The following is an 11,101-nucleotide window of genomic DNA, read 5'->3' as shown; positions in this document are numbered from 1 at the left end:
TCTCTCTGTATCTGTCTGCAAACTAGAAGGCTCAAGCATGTGAAGGTGTTTAGCTACAATCTTTTAAATCTCTCGGTTTTTTGAGACAGATCCTCACTATGTAGCTCTGGCTGTCCTGGAACTCTGTAGACTAGTCTGGTCTGAAGCTCAGAGATCCACCTGCCTCTATCTCCCAAGTTCTGGGATTAAAGATGGGTGCCACCAACCCTGGGCTAGCATTTCATCTTTTTATTTTCAGTCACAATGCCAGTCAAAACAAGCAGCTGCCTTGGCTCAAACTTTTGTAGCCCTAGCTATTTGGGAGTCTGAGGTAGGAGGAATGTTGGAGCCAGGATTGCAAAGCAGCCTGGACAATATGGTAAGGTCCATCCTATGAACAACTAAATAAAAACAAAAGTAACAGAACAGTATTGTTCCCAAGGCTGGTCTTTATTGTGATTATTTTGTATGTGAGGACACACCAGCAGTAAAACCCACATCAGGAACAACACTGAGCAGAATATGCAGCTGAAAGAAACCCTTGAAGATTATTTTATACCTCTAGATAATAATTGCTATAAACATTATTTTACAGAGTGATGAGAATTGTTGAGAATAAGACTGGTTTATTTTATCCATTGAAATATAAATTGAATTGTTTCATAAACTGTACTTTAAAGGTCATTTATCCTGGTCATTTATCCCCCATCTGTATTCCCTGGTGTAGTGAGAATTCTGGAATTTTGGTTTCTTTAAAAGATACAGAAATACTAGAATGTGCTTTCATTTAATCCCAGGTGTAGGGATGGGAGTCTGCTATGGACTGTCCTCAGCAGCTGACTGTGATTTGCCTCGTGCTCTAGCAGAGGTGTGGTTTTGTCAGCTGCAGATAGTTTCTGCAATTGTGTGACCTTTGGAATTCTGGGAACTTTTCAGAAGGTATATAAATGCTAGTGCCCTATAGGAGGGATGGGTTGTGGTTTGTTAGTGGTTATACTCGAAGAAGAAACAAGAAAAGAGAAATTAGATTCAAGGGCCTTTCTCTCTCCCTCTATCCTTCTTTCTTTCCTATCTAGTGATAGGGGTGAAACCAAGGGGATAAGAGGTGGGAAAAAGAAGAACCCACAAAGTAGCAAAGACCAGCTATAAACTTAGCTACTATGAGGAAGTCCCATCTCATAAAATACAAAGTCAGATTTTTTGTTTTACTTTTTGAGACAGGTTTTTACTGTGTAGTGCTAGCTGTCCTGGAACTCACTATGTAGACCAGGCTGGTCTCAAACTCACAGCGATCTGCCTGCTTCTGCCTCCTGAGTACTGGGATTAAAGGTATGAGCCACCACGTTCAGTTTAGAAACCATTTTTTTTTTTAAAGCTGAGCATGATAATGTGAGCTTGTAATCTCAGCACGGGGGTGGGGGGGGCAGAAACAAGCCAATTCCCAGAACCCCCTGGTCAGCATAGTCTACTTGGCAAGTTCCAGGTCAGGGTGAGAAACCTGTCTCAAAAGTAAGGTGGACAGTGCTTAAGGAACACCGTCTGAGGTTGTCCACTGGCCTCCACAGGCACGCACATGAGCTCACACCTACACAGCTGTGCATCCCACAAAGGTCTGGGGTACATAGGAAGATACAAAAGAAGAAATCAAATACATGCTATAATGGGCAAAACATAATTGTATTTAGAGTCAGATTCTAATTCTATCACTTACTGTCTGAGAAACTTCTAGCAAGTTGTTGAATCTCTTTATGCTTCCGTTTATTCGTTTCTAAAAAATGGGAAGCCAGGTACAGTGAGGTGCCCCTAAAGTGCCGGCATTCTGGTGGGAAGATTATTTGAATCCAGAGTTTGAGACCAGTTTGGGCAACACCTTGAGACCCTAGGTAAACAAATAGGCAAAAAAGTAAACAAATAAATTTTAAAGGGGAAACTGTGGGAACTACATACATAAGGAATTCTTAATGTGAAAATATTAATACTCTTCCATCAATGCCTGGCTCCTTGCAAGTGAACGGCACTTTTTTTTTTTTTTTACATACTATGTGCTTTTAATAGCTCATCACTGGTAACACTTCATAACCAAGAGTAAGTTAACAGGCTAACATTTAAAAATGTAGACTTTTATAAGTGTACAGGTCAGCTTGTGGGGGAAGTGACCAAGATACATAAAGTAGAAGATACAAGTGACCACCTGGAGTTTCTATACTTCGTTCTGCTTACAGAATAGTTATTAAAGTTGTTTAAAATATGGCTTTTCATTTGACGTTGTGGAAGTCCTTTATTGTAAAGCTAATCCTTCTGCCTGGTGACAAGCAGCAGCCACGATGACGATCACTCTGGACCCCCACGCTGGATAAATTCCATTTCCTCTTGAGACATAGGTTTCTTCCTGTCTTTCTGAGGTAATGATTTTATTATTTCTGCAGTGTCTGGTGGCCCCTGATGCATCAATAAAACTGGGGACATATTTCCTTTAGAATGCTGTGAAATTACAGAGGAGTGGGAGGGTAGCACAACAGATCTCAAAGCTTCTGAGGCACTCACTGAGTTTAGGTTTGTCTTTTCTGTTAGGGAACTTTGTTAATGGAGCATGTGGCTTCACTTCCTGCACGCCCCTGGTGGTGGAAGCCATCTTGCTGCCCATCATGACCCCCAAGTAGGGGCAGCTTCCCGGGCACAGGCGAGCGGCAGAAGTATCGGGAGTGGGCATCGAGTGGCACATGTTAATCACCACTCTTATTGCAAAAATGTATCTTAAGCCCGGTGTTTGTTAGCACTGTGTATCTGTAATCCCAGTACTCTGGAAGCAGAGGCGAGAGAATCACCGTAAGTTCTGAGGTGCTTTGGACCACAATGTGAGTTCTGGGCTAGCCATGACTTTACTGCAAGACTCTATTATTAAAATTGTTAAAGTAAGAAACAGAAAAAAAAAAAAAAGTGAGAGGTCCATTATCTGGTCTGCGGTGTAAAGTCACAGGTGGTGAAGTTCCTGTACTTGTACTGAGCCATAAATTTAAAGAAAAGCCAACGGCTGAATGGGCCGCCTAAGACTGATGACTCAGGCCCTGCTGCAGTTTCGGGTTTCCAGTCTGACTCGGGCCTTGGCAGCTTTTCTGAGGCTGACAACAAGAATGCCAATTAGTGCCAAGAGTGATGAACTTCTGCAACATGGGGAGGGGGAGCTGTTCATGCAAGATGTGAATCAGGTGACTTAAACCAATCCTGATCAACCAAGTTCGGACTCACGCTGAAGATAAACAGGAAAATGTTTCTATCTCGTTACTGTGCTCTGGAAACATCTGTTTCTGAATTCTGGATTGTCAACTGAACCACTGCCAAGGGGCTAAACATAGCTAAAGTCTTTAAATTATAATTTGATCTGTCAGGTCAGGTATCAAACAAGACCTGTGTAGCCAAATAGAGTGGTGACAAACGTCAGAGCAGGGACATCAGTCTATGGTATGTGTTTTATGACAAAAACGTAATAACTGACAGTATTAGTATCTTTTTTTCCCTCATTTAATCTAAATAAAGGATGTATGTCTAAGTGTAGCCGTCAACACAGACTCACAAAACTATTCTTCAATTTAAATGATTTATAGGGGAGAAATCTTGGAAAGTGGAGAGACTATCTTAATTTTTTCATGGTCCTGAATTGTTCAAAAGACTAAGTTAATGCATATTAATGCCTCCGATGGAACAAGATACATCGACATAGATCTACCAAATAAATGCTCCCAAAGACAGTCAACTGGGAGAGATGTTAAATACACCACAGTAGTGTTCTAAGACCATAACTAGAGCTGCTTGGGTGACATGGGGCGGAGGGCTCACACCTTTAACTCCAGGACTCAGGAGGCAGAGGCAGGTGGATCTCTGAGTTTAAGGTCAGCCTGGTCTACAGAGCTAGTTCTAGTATAGCCAGGGCTACACAGAGAAACCCTGTCTCTGAAAGCAAAACAAACAAAAGTCTATTAAGAGGCCAGCAAGGTGGCACCGCAGGTAAACACTTGTAGTGCAAGCCTGACCTCCTGGTTTAATCCTCAATCGCCAAAGTCCACTTAAAAAGGCCAAATGTGCTGCCGCAAACCTGAAACCCCAGCACTCCTACAGCAAAGCGGGAGGTGGAGACGGAACCATCTGGAAGCTCATGAGTCAGTTAGCCTGTAGTAAATGTTCAGACCAGAAATAACAATTGCAAAGTGGAAGAACACTGACTGATTCCTGAGAGCTGTCCTCTGATCTTTACATGTGTGTGGGGGTGTACACTTTCATGCACACACATGTACACAGATACCACTAATAAAACTAATAAACTAATAAAACAGAAACAAGAAAAATGAAACAGAGAGAACCTGCTTCATAGTGGTGGAAGGCAAAAACTGACTCCGAAAATTGTCCTCTGACCTCCATAGTGTACCACAGTAGGCACGTACCCACACACGAATGGACACACACAATAAAAAACAAAAATAGCCAGGCAGTGGTGGTACACCTTTTTAATCCCATGATTCAATGAGATCTAGGGCAGCCAGGGCAGTTACACAGAGGAACAGAGAAACCCAGTGTCTGCCTGCCTGCCTTTCTCTCTCTCTCTCTCTCTCTCTCTCTCTCTCTCTCTCTGAATGTGTGTGTATTTGTCTGTGTGTGTGTGTGTGTGTGTATGTGTGTGTGTGAAGACGTGTATTCAGGGGTCATGCCAGAAGCCAGCGTAGGGTGTTTTTCCTTATTACTGTTCACCTTTTCTCTCACTGAACCTGCAGCTCTCTGATCATCTGACTGGCTGGGAGCAAGCCTCAGGGCCTGCCACTGCCCCACCCTACACACACAGCATACACAAGGTACTATGTCAGGCCTGGCTTTTTAGATAGTTGCCTTGAATCAGAACTCAGGTCTTTGTGCTTATGCAGCAAGCATTTTACCAAGCCATCTCCTCAACACCTAAGCTATACTTTTAAAAGCTTCTAAAGTCAGGAGTGAAGGCAACTGTCTATAATCTCAAAACTTGCTGGACTGAGACAGAATGATTTTTGAATTCAAGACCAGTCTGAGCTATACAGTGAGATCCTATCATAAATAAATTTTCATATTATTTATTAGTAAATACTTCTCATGTGGGTGTAGGGTTTTCATAGAGTAAAAATAGTTAAAACAAACAAAAATGCTTCCTAGCCCCTTCCCCAGCGTCTCAAGAACACAAGGAGGAAAACTTGTCGTCTGGCTGTAGCTGGTTGACCGGATCTATATCCATTCAGTTAATGAATGCAGATATCCTGTGCTCTGTGCAGCTAAATCCCAGGAAGTGATGGGGATGAGAGATACAAAGGGCAAAGGGAGAAATGGTCAGCACTGCTCACTCTGCCGCTCCAAACAGTGAAGATGGGAGCTCAAAATCAACAGCCTGGCACTATAGGCCGTGGATCAGCTACTTGGTTTTCCCTGCCTAGCAGCACTCTTGACTTTGGGTTTCTACACTTGATCTTAGCCAAAAGGCTGAGAAGTGATGCTTTGAGTTTCTTTATGAGGGAAACAAACAAGTTGGCAAACAGACAAACACACCATGCCGTAAGATTTACTTAGAGCCTTTTTGTCTCTGCAAATCAACAGATTGGGGGTATGTGGCACTTGCCTTTATTCTAGCATTCAGAAGGCAGAGTCAGGAGGATCTCTGTGAACTCAAGACCAGCCTTGTCTCCATAGTGAGTTCAGGCCAGCCAGGGCTACACAGTGAGATGCTGTCTCTGAAAACAAACAAATAGGAGTGTAAATGAACAACTTGGAATTGTGGCTGGTGGAGTACCCAGGCAGAAGGCCCAGGTTCGATCCTCAGGAATGAGGGTGGCGGAGGGGGGGGCTACTTTGAGAATTTTGGGGGTAAAAACAATGTTTATGAGTCTGAGCTTGGAAGGCTGAAGGCCAGACAGTGGAACCTGTCAGTTTTGTCAAGATAATTACAAGCTACAAGGTCTACGACAGTCAACCAAGTGGACTTCCCTAGAACTCAGTCCTGTAATTCAGTACGTCATATTTAGCAGGAAACAAACATCTCCAAGGAAAGTGTGTCATGGCGACCTTGCCATAAAGAATTGAACTGTAGGGGGCTGGAGACATAGCTCAGAGGTTAAGAGCACTGACTGCTCTTCCAGAGGACCTGAGTTCAATTCCCAGCAACCACATGGTGGCTCACAACCATCTGTAATGGGATCCGATGCCCTCGTCTGGTGTGTCTGAAGACAGCTAGTGTGTACTCAAATAAATAAAAAATTTAAAAAAATAATTGAACTGTATAAGCAATGGACATGGCATTTTACCTAGTCCTATATTCTTGCCACATCCCCACCCTGTGTATGTAAATATTCTTTCCTTGTACTTTCAGTGTTAAACAACTAATTATAACATCTACTCTATGCCTTTTACATGAGTGCTAGGATCCAACTCGTGGCTTCATTTGTTACAGTAAGCACTCTTACCCTTGGAGACATGTCTACACCCCCCACACACACCAGTATTACTATTCCCAGTCTAGAACTGCAGATAATTGAGGACCCCAGATGCTACTTGATGTTAGTTTGAACTTGACTTTACGATTGATGCTTCCTGGTCCAGAACCTGAAACCACTTCCACAGCTTTTATGAAACACTGTCATAGCTGTCTTATGTGCTTTATGTGGATACAACTGTATCCCCCTTTCCCACTTTTATAAGCACATACTTACTGATTCGTCTGCTTAAAGCACTCTGCTCTGTTGAGGCTATCTTCTAATCTGCTTTGTGGGTTTAATGTTATGATTAGATGTCTAACGTTGAAAGTAGAAGGAAAGAAATATTGAGTAAGATGCTAATACTTAGCATACAGCCCAGACACACTACCCTCTTCATGATTCACTTACAGAATGTATAACCAAGCTGTGTGTGGTGGCCCACACCTTTAATCCCAGCACTCTGGAGGCAGTGGCTGGCAGATCTTGGAGTTCTAGGCCAGCCTAGTATACAGAGTGAGTTCCAGGTCAGCCAGAGCTACACAGAGAAACCTTGTCTTGAGAAATAGACAAACAGAATGTGTAACCCGAGAAACTATACCTATACCTCCAATGATATCCTAAACAGATATGTGTCATTAAATCAGATCTTCCTTCAGACTCTCATCAAATACAAATCATCATTGGGACTTGAAGGTGGCTCAGGAGTTAAGAGCACTGACTGCTCTTCCAGAGGACCTGGGTTTGATTCTCAGCAACCACAAGGCAGCTAACAATCATAACTGTAACTCCGGTCTGAGGAATTTGGTACTCTCTTCTTCAGGCAATATAAAACTGTGATGTACAAATATACATGCTGGCAAAACACCCATATGTATAAAAAAGTAAAAATCCTAAAAGTCATCATTGAGAAACACTCAACCCTGTGCTGCCTTCACAAGTGAACAATCTTAAAGGAATGGCTATGGGTGTTCACTGCGAGTGGACACTAGAGGTAATAGTGAAATCAACGGCCAATACTTCAATGGAGGAAGTTACTTTTCTCTTGCTCCACACTTAAGTATCTTAAAAAGAAACACACTACTACTACTACTACTACTACTACTACTACCACTACTACTAATCAGGATTCCACTTATATGAAAAGCCCAGAATAGACAAATCTACAGAAGCAAATATTAAGTCAGTGGTTCCTTGGGGCTATGGACCCAAAGATGGAGGGAAAGAGCGCTTTGTGTGTGTGTGTGTGTGTGTGTGTGTGTGTGTGTGTGTGTGTGTGTGTGATGTTCTAAAACTGTTTAATAGTGGTTGTAATTTGCACAATCCTGTAAATATTTTCAAACTCATGGAAATGAATACTGTGAATATGTGATTGTATTGTATGTGTATTATAGTCCATTAAAGTTATTGTTTTAATTCTGAATTCTGTTATTCCTTTGTTCCTTTGTACAATCCCTTCATATTAAGCCTGGGAAGATCCTTTTTCACTACCTCTGGAAAGTTCTAGCATCAATGAAAATTTGTAGCTTTTAAAAAAGAAAAAAGACATATGAAAATAGATTTCAGAAAGGCACAGAAAGTTATGGATCGATGGGCTAGAGCTTCATCACATCACCACATCTGTAGTAAGGACAGTGGAAGCTAGGTAAGATGGACATATATATTCTCAGGGCTTGGGAGGGTGAGGCAGAAAAGTCAAGAGTCTGAGGCCTATCTGAGCCACAGAGTAAGACCCTGTCTCAAAACCAACCAGCCAATGGAGAATGATAGGTTACTATCTTGACTGAGAATGGTTTGCAAATCTAATCATGCATTCATTCACTCATTCATTGACAGAGTCTCTCTCAGGGAGCCCAGACTTATTTCAAACTTGCTGTGTAGCCAAAGCTGACTCAAACTCTTGTTCCTTCTATGCCCATCTCTCAAGTGCTGCAGCTATCAATTACAGTAGATATCAATGCCTAATTCTTTATGAAATACCTCAGATAAAATTCTAACTCTCCCCAGGAGTCTGTCATCGGTTCTCAGTCAGCTCAACTGTTCTGTATTTCAGCCATGGAGAAGGTTCCCTGTTGCCTCCACTGGTCTTGTCTACATCACGTTGAATCCTCTGGCTCTGCATTTCCTTATCCCTCTCTCATCAGTGGCATCTTCCACATGCTTCACAGATTTTCTCAGGCATTTTAGCACTTGAAGAAGGCACATGCTAGAGAGCCCCAATTCAGTAGTGTGGAAGTGGGCAGTTTGGATGGAGATACGGATTTAAAATGGATATGAGATTTCTAGTGTGGATCTCTTAATAACTAGATCATTGAAAGCACCATCCATTGGTAAAAGCAAACCTTTCAGGTCTCTGGATGTCCTCCTAAGAAATCTTCCCACCCCCACCCCCACCTCTCCTTTCCTCTCTCTTCTCTGAATATGCTAGCCCACATCTGTAATCCTACGAACTAGGAGGCTGAGACAACTAGATGGTAAACTTGAGGTCAGCCTGGACTACAAGTGAGACCCTGTCTCAAAAACAAAACAAAGCAAAAAAAATCACAACAGAAAGAATGAACCAGCATGTAGGGGAAGGGAGAGGAGGATGGTGGGAGGGGGGAGGGATTTGTGGGGAGGGAGGGAGGGGAGAAGGGAGGGAGGAAAACGACAGAGAGGGAGGGAGGTTGCTTTAACCCCAGTGGGGACCTTACCTGTCACCAGCAGAGGCTTTAGAGGCTAAAGGGGGTTCCTCTGGGAACTCCTCACTTGTAGAGGGCGGAGAAGGCTGCCTGGCTTCCCCTCCTGGGCTTGCCCATCCTGCTAATTTTAGGCTGCTTCCTCATGCGGCTGCCATGAGTATCAAAGCATGCGGCTCCCCTCAGAGGAGCTATTTTCTCCTATGAGCTTCATTTGTTTGTTTCCAACTTGTCTCCCTTCTCCTCCCCCACTATGGAACTGAGCTATTACACTGAAATTTTGTGTGTGTGTGTGTGTGTGTGTGTGTGTGTGTGTGTGTGTGTGTATGTGTGTGTGTGTGTGTGTGTGTGTGTGTATATATATATATTCCCCCCTCCCCCGGGGGGCTTGTTAGCCCTGGGTTCAATCCCAGCATTGAAAAAGAAAGAAAGAAAGAGAGTGAAAAAGAAAAATGTGAAAAACCCTTTCAAAATTACATTTACTCTGAATTTAATCCTGCATCCAAGAGACTAAAGCAAACTTTTCACACTGGATTTTAGCTATTTCTGCCAGTAGCCAGGTTTCTAAGTCATGCTTGTCTAATATGTTTACTAGACTGCCCTGAGTCACTGAAGCACACAGAGGAATGAAGCGGACCGGGGTTTACTGGTGAAGTCTTGGTACCAGGATATTTATCATACTTCCACTACGTCGGGTGTCAGTAAGAGAAACCCCGTTCCTCAGAAGGCACATTGATATTTCAATACGTAAGACCGAAGGCTAGGTATCTAACAAATTCCGGCTTAGACTCGGATTCTAGATAATGAAGGGATTTGTTTACTCAGTTTGTCAGTAATGGATGTGATTATAGTACTAGGCACTAACTGAGTTGTAGCCGCCATCACTGTCCCCGCCCCCACCCCTCCCATAGAAAGGTTCCAATCCAAACAGGAAGCACTGCTTAGATGACAAACACAAAACGTACTGATTGTTGTTCACGGTCTTCTCTGAGGTCTTGTCTTTGCCGCTAGAGATGTTGCGTCAAAACATTTTCATAGGCTTAACAAAGATTCCTAAGAACTTGTTTCTTCTTTTTTAAGTAATAAATGGGTTGGGCCGTTGAGATAAAGGTGTTTGCTGCCGTGCCTGATGACCCAAGTTTGGCCCTCAGAATCCACTCTGTAGAGGGAGAGAATCAACTTCCCAAATGTGTCCTTGGACCTCCACATGCATGTTGTGGGCATGTGTACGCAGCCACACAACTCCACATACAATAAATAAATAGACTTAGGAAGATAAACAATCAATTAGTCACCAAGCTTCTGACTGTAACAATGTAGATTCCGTTAATCTTGAGGATACGTGGCTAAAGAGATCCAAGTTCACTGGATGTGGTGGCCTAGGCTCTCAGCACATGAGAGGACGTGGCTGGAAGAGTCCAAGCAGCCTAGGCTATGGAGGGAGTTCTGTGGATACTGGTCAGTAGCAGAACACTTGTGGAGCATGCAGAGGACCTGTGTGGGATCTTTTGAATCCCTCCTACCACACAAAGTTATAGCACCAAACAGTATTTCAACACTATAACAAACAAACAAAATAACATTTATTGTTCTGTGGGGTTTTCATTTTGTTACCAATGCTGTCAAAAGTTGTAAGTGGGAGCAATTTGAAACCCCTCTTTAGAGTTTAGCCTGCTGAGCAAAGCTTCCTGTTACAGACGGAACCCAGGGCTGAGCATGGTGGTATATGCCTTAAATCCCAGTACTCTCTAGAGGCAGAGGCAGGCAGATCTCTGTGATTTGGATCTACCCAGATAGTTCCAGGCCAGCCAAGACTCCATGATGATATCTTGCCCCTCCAAAGTTCAACAGATACAACTGGTTTGTTGTGGTGGAGGAACACACAGCATTTTGATTTGCTTCATAAAACCCCTTGTTTACAGAATACATTTCCTTTGATTTAATATGTATATAGATTTTACAAGC

At 42.9% G+C, this 11,101-nt stretch overlaps 1 pseudogene; it reads right to left on the bottom strand.

Moving 5' to 3' along the window:
• Positions 1–2,310: 2,310 nt before the first annotated feature.
• Positions 2,311–2,626, bottom strand: LOC147998609 (alpha-ketoglutarate dehydrogenase component 4 pseudogene; annotated as a pseudogene).
• Between the last annotated feature and the right edge of the window lie 8,475 nt (positions 2,627–11,101).

Source organism: Rattus norvegicus, chromosome 20 (assembly GCF_021556685.1).
Source record: "Rattus norvegicus strain SHRSP/BbbUtx chromosome 20, alternate assembly SHRSP_T2T, whole genome shotgun sequence".
NCBI lineage: Eukaryota > Metazoa > Chordata > Mammalia > Rodentia > Muridae > Rattus > Rattus norvegicus.
This window is presented reverse-complemented; position numbering and strand designations above follow the sequence as displayed.